At 39.0% G+C, this 12,566-nt stretch overlaps 2 non-coding genes across 2 annotated transcripts; one reads left to right on the top strand and one right to left on the bottom strand.

Moving 5' to 3' along the window:
• Positions 1-2,063: 2,063 nt before the first annotated feature.
• On the bottom strand, positions 2,064-2,171 carry LOC112760869 (small nucleolar RNA R71). The gene has a single exon (XR_003181287.1). It is a non-coding gene; the product is annotated as a small nucleolar RNA R71 (small nucleolar RNA).
• Positions 2,172-10,683: 8,512 nt separating this feature from the next.
• LOC112761474 (small nucleolar RNA R71) lies at positions 10,684-10,790 on the top strand. The gene has a single exon (XR_003181869.1). It is a non-coding gene; the product is annotated as a small nucleolar RNA R71 (small nucleolar RNA).
• Positions 10,791-12,566: the final 1,776 nt, after the last annotated feature.

Here is a 12,566-nt window from a genome sequence, read left to right as displayed (position 1 = left end):
AGTTTGGTGTCACTTGCATATGCATCTTGCATTTTTTTTCGAAAATATCATGCATTCATAGTGTTCTTCATGATCTTCAAGTTGTTCTTGGTAAGTCTTCTTGTTTGATCTTGATGATTTTTTGTTTTGTGTCTTTTCTTGTTTTTCATGTGCATTCTTGAATTCTTAGTGTCTAAGCATTAAAGAATTCTAAGTTTGGTGTCTTGCATGTTTTCTTTGCATTAAAAATTTTTCAAAAATATGTTCTTGATGTTCATCATGATCTTCATAGTGTTCTTGGTGTTCATCTTGACATTCATAGCATTCTTGCATGCATCACATGTTTTGATCTAAAAATTTCATGCATTGCATCTTTTTTGTGTTTTTCTCTCTCATCATAAAAATTCAAAAATAAAAAAAAATATCTTTCCCCTTTTTTCTCATCAAATTCGAAAATTTGAGTTGACTTTTTCAAAAATTTTTAAAATCAAGTTGTTTCCTATGAGTCAAATCAAATTTTCAATTTGAAAATCTTATCTTTTTCAAAATCTTTTTCAAAAATCAAATCTTTTTTCAAAATTCATGGTTATTTTCGAAAATTCCAAAAATAATTTTCAAAAATCTTTTTCTTATTTTATATCATAATTTTCGAAAATAACATGAACAATTAATGTTTTGATTCAAAAATTTGAAGTTTGTTACTTGCTTGTTAAGAAAGATTCAAACTTTAAGTTCTAGAATCATATCTTGTGATTTCTTGTGAATCAAGTCATTAATTGTGATTTTAAAATCAAATCTTTTTCAAAAAAATAATTTCAATCATATCTTTTCAAAAATATCTTCTTATCTTATCTTTTTCAAAAATATCTTTTCAAAATATTTTTCCTAACCTCCTAACTAACTATCTTTTCAAAATTGGTTTTCAAAATTTGTTTCAACTAACTAACCAACTTTTTGTTTGTTTCCTAACTTTTTCAAAACCACCTAACTAACTCTCTCTCTCTAATTTTCGAAAATATCTTCCCTCTTCTTCAAAAATATCTTTTCAAAATATCTCTTCTAACTTCCTAACTTCTTATCTTTTCAAAATTTGTTTCAACTAACTAACTAACTTTTTGTTTGTTTCTTAACTTTTTCAAAACCACCTAACTAACTCTCTCTCTCAATTTTCGAAAATATCTTCTCCCTTTTTCAAAAATTTCTTTTTTATTAACTAATTATTTTTATTTTTATTTTTGATTTCAAAAAAAAAAAATTTTCGAAAAAAAAAAAAAACACTAAATATTTTTCAAAAACTATTTTCAAAAATCACTAACTCCTTTTCAAAATAATTTTCGAAAATTATTCCTTCTCTCTCATCCTATTCTATTTATTCATTCATATCCTAACATCTCATATCACATCTCTCCCATTCGTACAGTTGTGCTTCTTCCTTTACATCACATTCTTTGTCCCCCCCTCTTTTCTTCCACTCACAAAGGGATCCCTATACTGTGGTATAACGGATCTCTATTATTATTATCATTTTCCTGGCCATTCTTCCTTGTCATATGAGCAGGAGCAAGGATAAGAACATTCTTGGGGAAGCAGATCCAGAACCTGAAAGGACTCTGAAGAGAAAATTAAAAGAAGCTAAAATACAACAATCCAGAGATAACCTTTCAGAAATTTTCGAACAAGCAGAGGAGATGGCAGCCGAAAATAATAATAATGTAAGGAAGATGCTTGGTGACTTTACTGCACCTAATTCCAATCTACATGGAAGAAGCATCTCCATTCCTGCCATTGGAGCAAACAACTTTGAGCTGAAACCTCAGTTAGTTTCTCTGATGCAGCAGAACTGCAAGTTTCATGGACTTCCATCTGAAGATCCTTTTCAGTTCTTAACTGAATTCTTGCAGATATGTGATACTGTTAAGACTAATGGAGTAGATCCTGAAGTCTACAGGCTCATGCTTTTCCCTTTTGCTGTAAGAGACAGAGCTAGATTATGGTTGGATTCTCAACCTAAAGACAGCCTGAACTCTTGGGATAAGCTGGTCACGGCTTTCTTAGCCAAGTACTTTCCTCCTCAAAAGCTGAGCAAGCTTAGAGCTGATGTTCAAACCTTCAGACAGAAAGAAGGTGAATCCCTCTATGAAGCTTGGGAAAGATACAAACAGTTGACCAAAAAGTGTCCTTCTGACATGCTTTCAGAATGGACCATCCTGGATATATTCTATGATGGTCTGTCTGAGTTATCTAAGATGTCATTGGATACCTCTGCAGGTGGATCCATTCACCTAAAGAAAACGCCTGCAGAAGCTCAAGAACTCATTGACATGGTTGCTAATAACCAGTTCATGTACACTTCTGAAAGGAATCCTGTGAATAATGGGACGCCTATGAAGAAGGGAGTTCTTGAGGTTGATACTCTGAATGCCATATTGGCTCAGAATAAAATATTGACTCAGCAAGTCAATATGATCTCTCAGAGTCTGCATGGAATGCAAGCTGCATCCAACAGTACTCAAGAGGCATCTTCTGAAGAAGAAGCCTATGATCCTGAGAACCCTGCAATAGCAGAGGTAAATTACTTAGGTGAACCTTATGGAAACACCTATAACTCAACATGGAGAAATCATCCAAATTTCTCATGGAAGGATTAAAAGCCCCAACAAGGCTTTAATAATGGTGGAAGAAACAGGTTTAGCAATAGCAAGCCTTTTCCATCATCAACTCAGCAACAGACAGAGAACTCTGAACAAAATGCTTCTAATTTAGCAAATCTAGTCTCTGATCTATCTAAGGCCACTGTAAGTTTCATGAATGAAACAAGGTCTTCCATTAGAAATCTGGAAGCACAAGTGGGCCAGCTGAGTAAAAGGATCACTGAAATCCCTCCTAGTACTCTCCCAAGCAATACAGAAGAGAATCCAAAAGGAGAGTGCAAGGCCATTGACATAAGCGCCATGGCCGAACCTGTGAGGAGAGGAGAGGACGCGAATCCCAAGGAGGAAGACCTCCTGGGATGTCCAGTGATCAATAAGGAGCTTCCCTCTGAGGAACCAAAGGACTCTGAGGCTCATCTAGAGACCATAGAGATTCCATTGAACCTCCTTATGCCCTTCATGAGCTCTGATGAATATTCCTCTTCTGAAGAGAACGAGGATGTTACTGAAGAGCAAACTGCCAAGTTTCTTGGTGCAATCATGAAGCTGAATGCCAAATTATTTGGCATTGATGCTTGGGAAGTTGAACCTCCCTTGTTCATCAATGAACTAAGTGATCTGGATCAACTGACATTGCCTCAGAAGAGACAGGATCCTGGAAAGTTCATATTACCTTGTACCATAGGCACCATGATCTTTAAAGCTCTGTGTGACCTTGGTTCAGGTATAAACCTCATGCCCCTCTCTGTAATAGAGAAACTGGGAATCTATGGGGTGCAAGCTGCTAAAATCTCACTAGAGATGGCAGACAGCTCAAGAAGACAGGCTTATGGACAAGTAGAAGATGTATTAGTAAAGGTTGAAGGCCTTTACATACCTACTGATTTCATAGTCCTGGATACTGGAAAGGAAGAGGATGAATCCATCATCCTAGGAAGACCTTTCCTGGCCACAGCAAGAGCTGTGATTGATGTTGACAGAGGTGAAATAGTCCTTCAATGGAATGAGAACTCCCTTGTATTCAAAACTCAAGGATCTCCCTCTGCAACCATGGAGAGGAAGCTTGAAAAGCTTCTCTCAAAGCAGAGTCAACCAGAGCCCCCACAGTCAAACTCTAAGTTTGGTGTTGGGAGGCCACAATCAAACTCTAAGTTTGGTGTTGAACTCCCATATCCAAACTCTAAGTTTGGTGTTGGAGAGTTTCAACAAAGCTCTGCACACCTGTGAGGCTCCATGAGAGCCCACTGTCAAGCTATTGACATTAAAGAAGCGCTTGTTGGGAGGCAACCCAATGTTTATCTAATTCTTATTTTTCATGTTTTCTTAGGTTCATGATCATGTGGAGTCACAAAATAAATATAAAAATTGAAAACGGAATCAAAAACAGCAGAAGAAAAATCACACCCTGGAGGAGCATCTGGCTGGCGTTCAAACGCCAGAACAGAGCATAGTTCTGGCGCTGAACGCCCAGAATGGGAGCATCCTGGCGCTGAACGCCCAGAACAAGCATGGTTCTGGCGTTCAACGCCAGAAATGGCAGCAAATGGGCGTTGAACGCCCAAAATGGGCACCAACCTGGCGCTGAACGCCCAGAGTTGTGTGCAAGGGCATTTTGCATGCCTAAATGGGTGCAGGGATGTAAATGCCTTGACACCTCAAGATCTGTGGACCTCACAGGATCACCTCAGGATCTGTGGACCCCACAGGATCCCCACCTACCTCATCATCTCTCTTCCCATTCATGATCATCCCTTCTGTTATCCATTTACCACTCACATCCATACACCCACTACCTTCAAAATTCAACATCTCTCCCCCACCCAATCCCACCCATATGGCCGAATACACATCTCCCTCCATCTCCTCCATATCTTCTTCTTATTCTTCTATTCTTTCTTCTTTTGCTCGAGGGCGAGCAACATTCTAAGTTTGGTGTGGTAAAAGCATAGCTTTTTTGTTTTTTTCCATAACCATTGATGGCACCTAAGGCCAGAGAAACCTCCAGAAAGAGGAAAGGGAAGACAAAAGCTTCCATCAAGGGTCTATAGCTCAGTGGTAGAACATTTGACTGCAAATCAAGAGATCCCTGAGATACCTCAGGGGATACATTTTCTTCCACACAATTATTGGAAGCAACTAAGGGTGGAACATCAAGAGCACTCCATCATCCTTCATGAAATCAGAGAAGATCTAAAAGCAATGAAGGAGGAGCAGCAAAGACAAGGAAGAGACATAGAAGAGCTCAAGGACATCACTAAGGTGGATTCATTCCTTGCTCTTACTTTTTTTGTTTTTCGTTTTCTATGTTATGTGCTTATATATGTTTGTGTCTTCAATACATGATCATTAGTAGTTAGTAACTTTGTCTTAAAGTTATGAATGTCCTATGAATCCATCACCTCTCTTAAATGAAAAATGTTTTAATTCAAAAGAACAAGAAGTACATGAGTTTCGAATTTATCCTTGAACTTAGCTTAATTATATTGATGTGGTGACAATGCTTCTTGTTTTCTGAATGAATGCTTGAACAGTGCATATGTCTTTTGAAGTTGTTGTTTAAGAATGTTAAATATGTTGGCTCTTGAAAGAATGATGACTAGGAGACATGTTATTTGATAATCTGAAAAATCATAAAAATGATTCTTGAAGCAAGAAAAAGCAGCAAAGAACAAAGCTTGCAGAAAAAAAAAAAAAAAAAAGAGAAGAAAAAAATAGGCGAAAAAAAAATAGAAAGAAAAAGAAAAAGCCAATAACCCTTAAAACCAAAAGGCAAGGGCAAATAAAAAGGATCCCAAGGCTTTGAGCATCAGTGGATAGGAGGGCCTAAAGAAATAAAATCCTGGTCTAAGCGGCTAAACCAAGCTGTCCCTAACCATGTGCTTGTGGCGTGTAGGTGTCAAGTGAAAACTTGAGACTGAGCGGTTAAAGTCAAGGTCCAAAGCAAAAAAAAAAAAAAAAGAGTGTGCTTAAGAACCCTGGACACCTCTAATTGGGGACTTTAGCAAAGCTGAGTCACAATCTGAAAAGGTTCACCCAATTATGTGTCTGTGGCATTCATGTATCCGGTGGTAATACTGGAAAACAAAGTGCTTAGGGCCACGGCCAAGACTCATAAAGAAGCTGTGTTCAAGAATCATCATACTGAACTAGGAGAGTCAATAGCACTATTCGAAATCTGAAATTCCTATAGATGCCAATCATTCTGAACCTCAATGGATAAAGTGAGATGCCAAAACTATTCAAGAGGCAAAAAGCTATAAGTCCCGCTCATATAATTGAAGCTCTGTTTCATTGATAGTTTGGAATTTGTAGTATATTCTCTTCTTTTTATCCTATTTGATTTTCAGTTGCTTGGGGACAAGCAACAATTTAAGTTTGGTGTTGTGATGAGCGGATAATTTATACGCTTTTTGACATTGTTTTTAGTATGTTTTTAGTAGGATCTAGTTACTTTTAGGGATGTTTTTAATAGATTTTATGTTAAATTCACATTTCTGGACTTTACTATGAGTTTGTGTGTTTTTCTGTGATTTCAGGTATTTTCTGGTTGAAATTGAGAGACTTGAGCAGAAATCAGATTCAGAGGTTGAAAAAGGACTGCTGATGCTGTTGGATTCTGACCTCCCTGCACTCAAAGTGGATTTTCTGGAGCTACAGAACTCGAAATGGCGCGCTTCCAATTGCGTTGGAAAGTAGACATCCAGGGCTTTCCAGAAATATATAATAGTCCATACTTTGGCCAAGAATAGATGACGTAAACTGGCATTCAACGCCAGCCTTCTGCCCAAATCTGGCGTCCAGCGCCAGAAAAGGATCCAAAACCAGAGTTGAACGCCCAAACTGGCACAAAAACTGGCGTTCAACTCCACAAATGGCCTCTGCACGTGCAACACTTAAGCTCAGCCCAAACACACACCAAGTGGGCCCCGGAAGTGGATTTATACATCAAATACTTACTCATGTAAACCCTAGTAGCCAGTTTATTATAAATAGGACCTCTTACTATTGTATTAGGCATCTTTGGATTACCTTATGATCCTTTGATCACGTTTTGGGGGCTGGCCATCTCGGCCATGCCTGGACCTTCACTTATGTATTTTCATACGGTAGAGTTTCTACACTCCATAGATTAAGGTGTGGAGCTCTGCTGTTCCTCAAAGATTAATGCAAAGTACTACTGTTTTCTATTCAATTCATCTTATTTCACTTCTAAGATATTCATTCGCACTTCAACCTGGATGTGATGAACGTGACAATCATCATCATTCCCTATGAATGCGTGCCTGACAACCACTTCCGTTCTACCTTCGACTGAATGAGTATCTCTTAGATCTCCTAACCAGAATCTTCGTGGCGTACGCTAGAATGATGGCGGCATTCAAGAGAATCCGGAAAGTCTAAACCTTGTCTGTGATATTCCGAGTAGGATTCAATGATTGAATGACTGTGACGAGCTCCTAACTCGCGATTGCAGGGCGTTAGTGACAGACGCAAAAGGATAGTAAATCCTATTCCAGCATGATCGAGAACCGACAGATGAATAGCCGTGCCGTGACAGGGTGCGTGAGCATATTATTCACTGAGAGGATAAGATGAAGCCATTGACAAGGGTGATGCCTCCAGACGATTAGCCGTGCCGTGACAGGGCATTGGATCATTTTCCCGAGAGATGACCGAAAGTAGCCATTGACAGTGGTGATGTATCACATAAAGCCAGCCATGGAAAGGAGTAAGACTGACTGGATGAAGATAGCAGGAAAGCAGAGGTTCAGAGGAACGAAAGCATCTCCATTCGCTTATCTGAAATTCCTATCAATGAATTACATAAGTATCTCTATCCCTATTTTATTATGTAATATTCGAAAACACCATTATCACTTTATATCTGCCTGACTGAGATTTACAAGGTGACCATAGCTTGCTTCATACCAACAATCTCCGTGGGATTCGACCCTTACTCACGTAAGGTATTACTTGGACGACCCAGTGCACTTGCTGGTTAGTTGTATCGAAGTTGTGACAATTATGAATTAAGATCAGAGCACCAAGCTTTGGAGCCATTACCAGGATTTGTTCGAGCCTGGAGATCACAATTTCGTGCACCAATAAATCTCCTGTAAAAACCTGCATGGCCAAGGAACGAACGGACTTCCCTCACAGAAGAGGGGTAAGGTAAACTAGAAATAACATTCACCTTTGCTGGGTCTACAGAAATGCCATTATTAGATACCACATGTCCTAATACAATCCCTTGTTTTACCATAAAGTGACATTTTTCAAAATTTAATACAAGGTTTGTATTAACACATCTATCTAATACTCTAGATAATCCATCTAAGCAAAGGCTAAAAGAATCACCATAAACACTAAAATCGTCTATAAAAACTTCCATACAATCCTCAATAAGGTCAGAGAAAAGACTCATCATGCACCTTTGGAAAGTAGCTGGTGCATTGCACAAGCCAAAGGGCATCCTCTTGTAAGCATACGTTCCAAAAGGGCATGTAAAAGTGGTCTTTTCCTGATCCTCAGGGGCTATATGAATCTGGAAATAACCTGTGTAACCATCTAAAAAGTAATAATGTGATTTACCTGACAGGCGATCCAGCATTTGATCAATGAATGGAAGTGGGTAGTGATCCTTACGGCTAGCTTGGTTGAGACGCCTGTAATCAATGCAGACTCTCCAAGCATTCTGAACTCTAGTTGCTATGAGCTCTCCATGCTCATTCTTCACTGTAGTGACTCTAGACTTCTTGGGCACCACTTGTACTGGGCTCACCCATTCACTGTCTGAAATGGGATATATGATACCTGCTTCCAATAGTTTGGTCACTTCCTTTTTGACAACTTCCAAGATGGTGGGATTCAATCTTCTTTGGGATTGACGGACAGGTCTTGCTCCCTCTTCTAAGAATATTCTGTGCTCACATACTTGAGGGTTGATTCCTACTATGTCTGCCAAACTCCATCCAATTGCCTTCTTATGCTTCCTCAGCACATCAAGTAACTGCTCTTCTTGTTGAGAAGTAAGTTCCTTGCAATAATAACTGGAAACTTCTGCTCATCTTCAAGATAAGCATATTTGAGATGTGGAAGGAGGGGTTTTAATTCTAACTTCTGTTCATGGGCAAGCTCTGGATTATCTGGAGCTTGTGTAAATGATGAAGTGCCCATATTGTCAGTTAAGAGGGTCCCCACACTTGGACCTTGTCCAATGTGCTTCTCTTCTAACTCTTCCTTGTGAACTTCAGCTACACTTTCATCTATGACATCACACTGGAAGATAGAGCGATCTTCTGGAGGGTTATTAATGACTCCATTCAGATTGAAGATCACTATGCGGCCATCTATTTCAAAGGAGTATGTTCTTGAAAAAGCGTCCAATTTGAATTTTGACGTCTTCAGGAATGGTCTCTCAAGTAGGATTGATGATGGCTTGTCTGAATCATTATGGGGCATCTCCAAAATATAAAAATCAGTGGGAAATGTAAGCCCTTTAATATTCACCAAAACATCTTCAGCAACTCCAGCCACTGTGATAATGCTTTTATCTGCTAACACAAAACGAGCTGCCGACCTTTTTCAGGGAGGGAGCCTCAAAATATCATATATGGACAAAGGCATTATACTAACACATGCTCCTAAATCACACATGCAATCATAAATTACTACACCACCAATAGTGCAGCTAACTATACATGGACCTGGATCACTACATTTTTCAGGTAATCCTCCCATTAAAGCAGATATAGAACTACCTAAAGGAATAGTTTCCAATTCATTAATTTTGTCTTTATGGATACATAAATCTTTTAGAAACTTTGCATATTTAGGTACTTGTTGAATAACATCAAAAAGAGAAACAGTTACCTCGACCTTTTTGAATATTTCTACCATTTTAGGATCGGGTTCCAACTGCTTTCTGGGCTTCCTTGCAAGTTGTGGAAATGGGATAGGAGTAGTGTTGTCTGTAGTGTCTGCGCCTTTTGGTGCTTCCTCTTGTGGTTGAGCTATTTCTTCTTCAGCTATGTCCTGTATGTCCTCTTCCTCTTCAACATCTTCTATTTCTACTACCTCTTCAGCTGAGGCGTGTTCTGGTGAGCTTGGCTCATCCTGGTTCCTCTCCTGCAGTGTGGTTCCGGACCTCAGGGTGATGGCATTAATGCCTCCCTTTGGATTGGGTAATAGTTGAGAGGGAATTCCAGTGGAACTTGAAGGTTGGTTACTGGAATTTTGTGAAGCTCCAATCTGTGAGACAAGAGCTTGCAAAGTAGAGGTCAGACCATTCAAACTGGCATTAATACTATTTATGATGTTATTTTCCATGGTCTGTTGTCTTCGCTCAAAAGATTGTAGTAACTCTTCATTATTAGATGAAGAAGAATGAGTAATTTGAGAGGTCTGCTGTTGATTATTCTGTGGTCCTTGGTTTTGCCTTAGGTGAGGTGCTCTGTAAGGTTGATTCTGCTGCCTGTTGTTGTTATTATTCCACCTCTGATTTCCCTGATTATCTCTGCCTCCTCTGTTATTGTTGTCCCTCCAATTCTGGTTATAATTGTCCTGCCATCCATGGTTATTGTTTCCACCTTGATTGTACCCTTGGTTGGGGCGGTCATAGAAATTATGAGTAGATGCCACTATGTTGTCTTCTTGTTGGAGCTGCGGGCATTCATCAGTGTAATGGCTATAATCAGCACAGATTCCACAAACTCTCTGGGGGACTAGCTGTTGGTTTTGCTGTGGTGGAGGAGGTTGAGCTTGCTGGGCTTGTTGTTGATTCAATTGCATTTGCTTCAGCAAGTTGGTCATCTCACATATACTCTGAGCTAGAGCCGCAGTCTCTCTGTTAGAGGATACTTCTGCAACGGCTTTTGAATGGCCTTGCCTTTGCCTGTGGTTCCTAGTAGATTCAGCTAAATCACTGATCAATTGCCATGCCTCATCAGTGGTCTTGTACTTCTTCATAGACCCATTGCTAGCACTTTCCAATGTGGTTTTATCTTGGGACCTCATACCCTGTGTGATATAGCTGAGTAACACCATCTTATCAATCCTGTGGTGGGGGCATGCTTCCAGAAGATTATTGAAGCGCTCCCATTATTCAAAAAGAGACTCATTGTCATCCTGAACAATGGTGGAGATATCCTTCCTCAGTTTATCAGTAACTTCAGATGGAAAGAATTTCTCCAAAAACTCCTTTCTGAGTGTATCCCAGTTGGATAAATTTGCTAGAGGTTGAGTGTAGTACCACTCTCTTGCTTTTCCCTCAAGAGAAAACGGGAAAGCTTTCAGCAAAATTGAAGTTTCATCAGTACCATCGTGCCTGACAGTAGAACAGGCTGCCTGAAAATCTCTCAAGTGCTTGATGGGCTCTTGAGCAGGTAAGCCATGAAACTTGGGCATCAAATTTAGCAGTGCGGTCTTTATTTCAAAATCTGTAGCTACCGCTGGATGATGCGCTTGAAACGGTTGCATTGTAAAATCAGGAGCTCCTTCCTCCTGGATGGTAACTCTCCGAGCTGCCATGTTTTCTGCACGTAAAACAACCAGATTAGTAGAACGGAGGCTGGTTTCTTCCTCAACTGACGTTTCAGATTCATCCTCAGAGAGGACTAACTGACGCTTAACTCGCCTTATTCGTGAAATAGTCATTTCAATTTCAGGATCGAATATTGGCAAGTTAGGATCAGGCAGAGAACGCGTCATTTGACGAAAGAATTACACAGCTCATAGTAAAAACAATAAAATAAAATGCAAATAAATAAATTCTAATTAATAACTTTAGCACTCTATTGCAACTCCCCAGCAACGGCGCCAAAAATTGATGGAGCACAGAAGTTGGTGAATTAAAAATTCTTAAAATGGTTACGTTGCAAGTATAGTTCTTAACTCACCAAAAATCTACCTATCAATTTCAAATGTGTCACAGAAAATTTAAATTAAAAATTACTGGGAGTATGAATCCCAGGTCGTCTCCCAACAAGTTGCAGAAAGTGTGCTATTTTATTAACTAGAAGTTTTCAAAGAAGTGATTTGAGTAAACAGGAAATTTAAAGTTGATAAAATTGAATAATGTAAATAAAAACCTTGACTGGGAGTTGATTAGTTAGAATCTCTAATGTTGTTGGAATTCTCTCAGAGTAATTGATAACTAAAGATTGAATTGTTTAATTATCCTTTACTAAGTAAGGGGAAGTCAAACAGATTGGAGTGCTACGTCTATTCACAAGTTGCAATTCAATTAATAAAAATGAGTTGGTATTAGTGACTAGAGAACAATCCAACAATTATCCCAATTACAATTTCTCTTTCAATCCTTCCAACTCAAGAGTTCCTTTTCAATCAACTCCCCATCAAGTGAGGGGAATTACTCGCTCATTGTAAATAATAAATCCATAACATATGAAAAGGAATTAAAAGAAGACATGATTATTGGAAGGTAAAATAGATTAAAATGAAAGGAATAATTCTTGTATTAAATAATCATAAAAATATTCAAATGACAAATTGAACAAGGCAAAGAACATGGAAGAATAAAACCGAGTTAAGAGAACGAACTAGAGTGACGAAGTCTTGATGAGGAAATAACTCTTCTCAAGTTCCAATGCTAAGACCAATTGAAAATTAAAATTCAAAAACCTAGAGAGAAAAACCTAGAGGAGGAGTAAAAACTAGATCTAAAACTAAAAATTGTCTAGAATGAATGTTATTTTTGTTTCTGCATGTTCTCTGGCTCTAGTCTGCTGTTCCGGGCCAAAAACTGGGTCAAAATAGGGTCCAAAATCGCCCCCAGCGAATTCTGCAGATTATGCAGATTGCACATGTCACGCGATCGCGTCACCCATGCGGACGCGTCACTCGCGCTTTTCCATGCCACGCGTTCGCGTCGTCCACGTTACCGCATCGCTTGAGCTTTTCCAATCCGCGTGGCCG

The sequence above is a fragment of the Arachis hypogaea genome, chromosome 16 (assembly GCF_003086295.3).
Source record: "Arachis hypogaea cultivar Tifrunner chromosome 16, arahy.Tifrunner.gnm2.J5K5, whole genome shotgun sequence".
NCBI classification, from domain to species: Eukaryota; Viridiplantae; Streptophyta; class Magnoliopsida; order Fabales; family Fabaceae; genus Arachis; species Arachis hypogaea.
The sequence above is the reverse complement of the archived record's forward strand: the minus strand, read 5'-3'. Positions and strand labels throughout refer to the sequence as shown.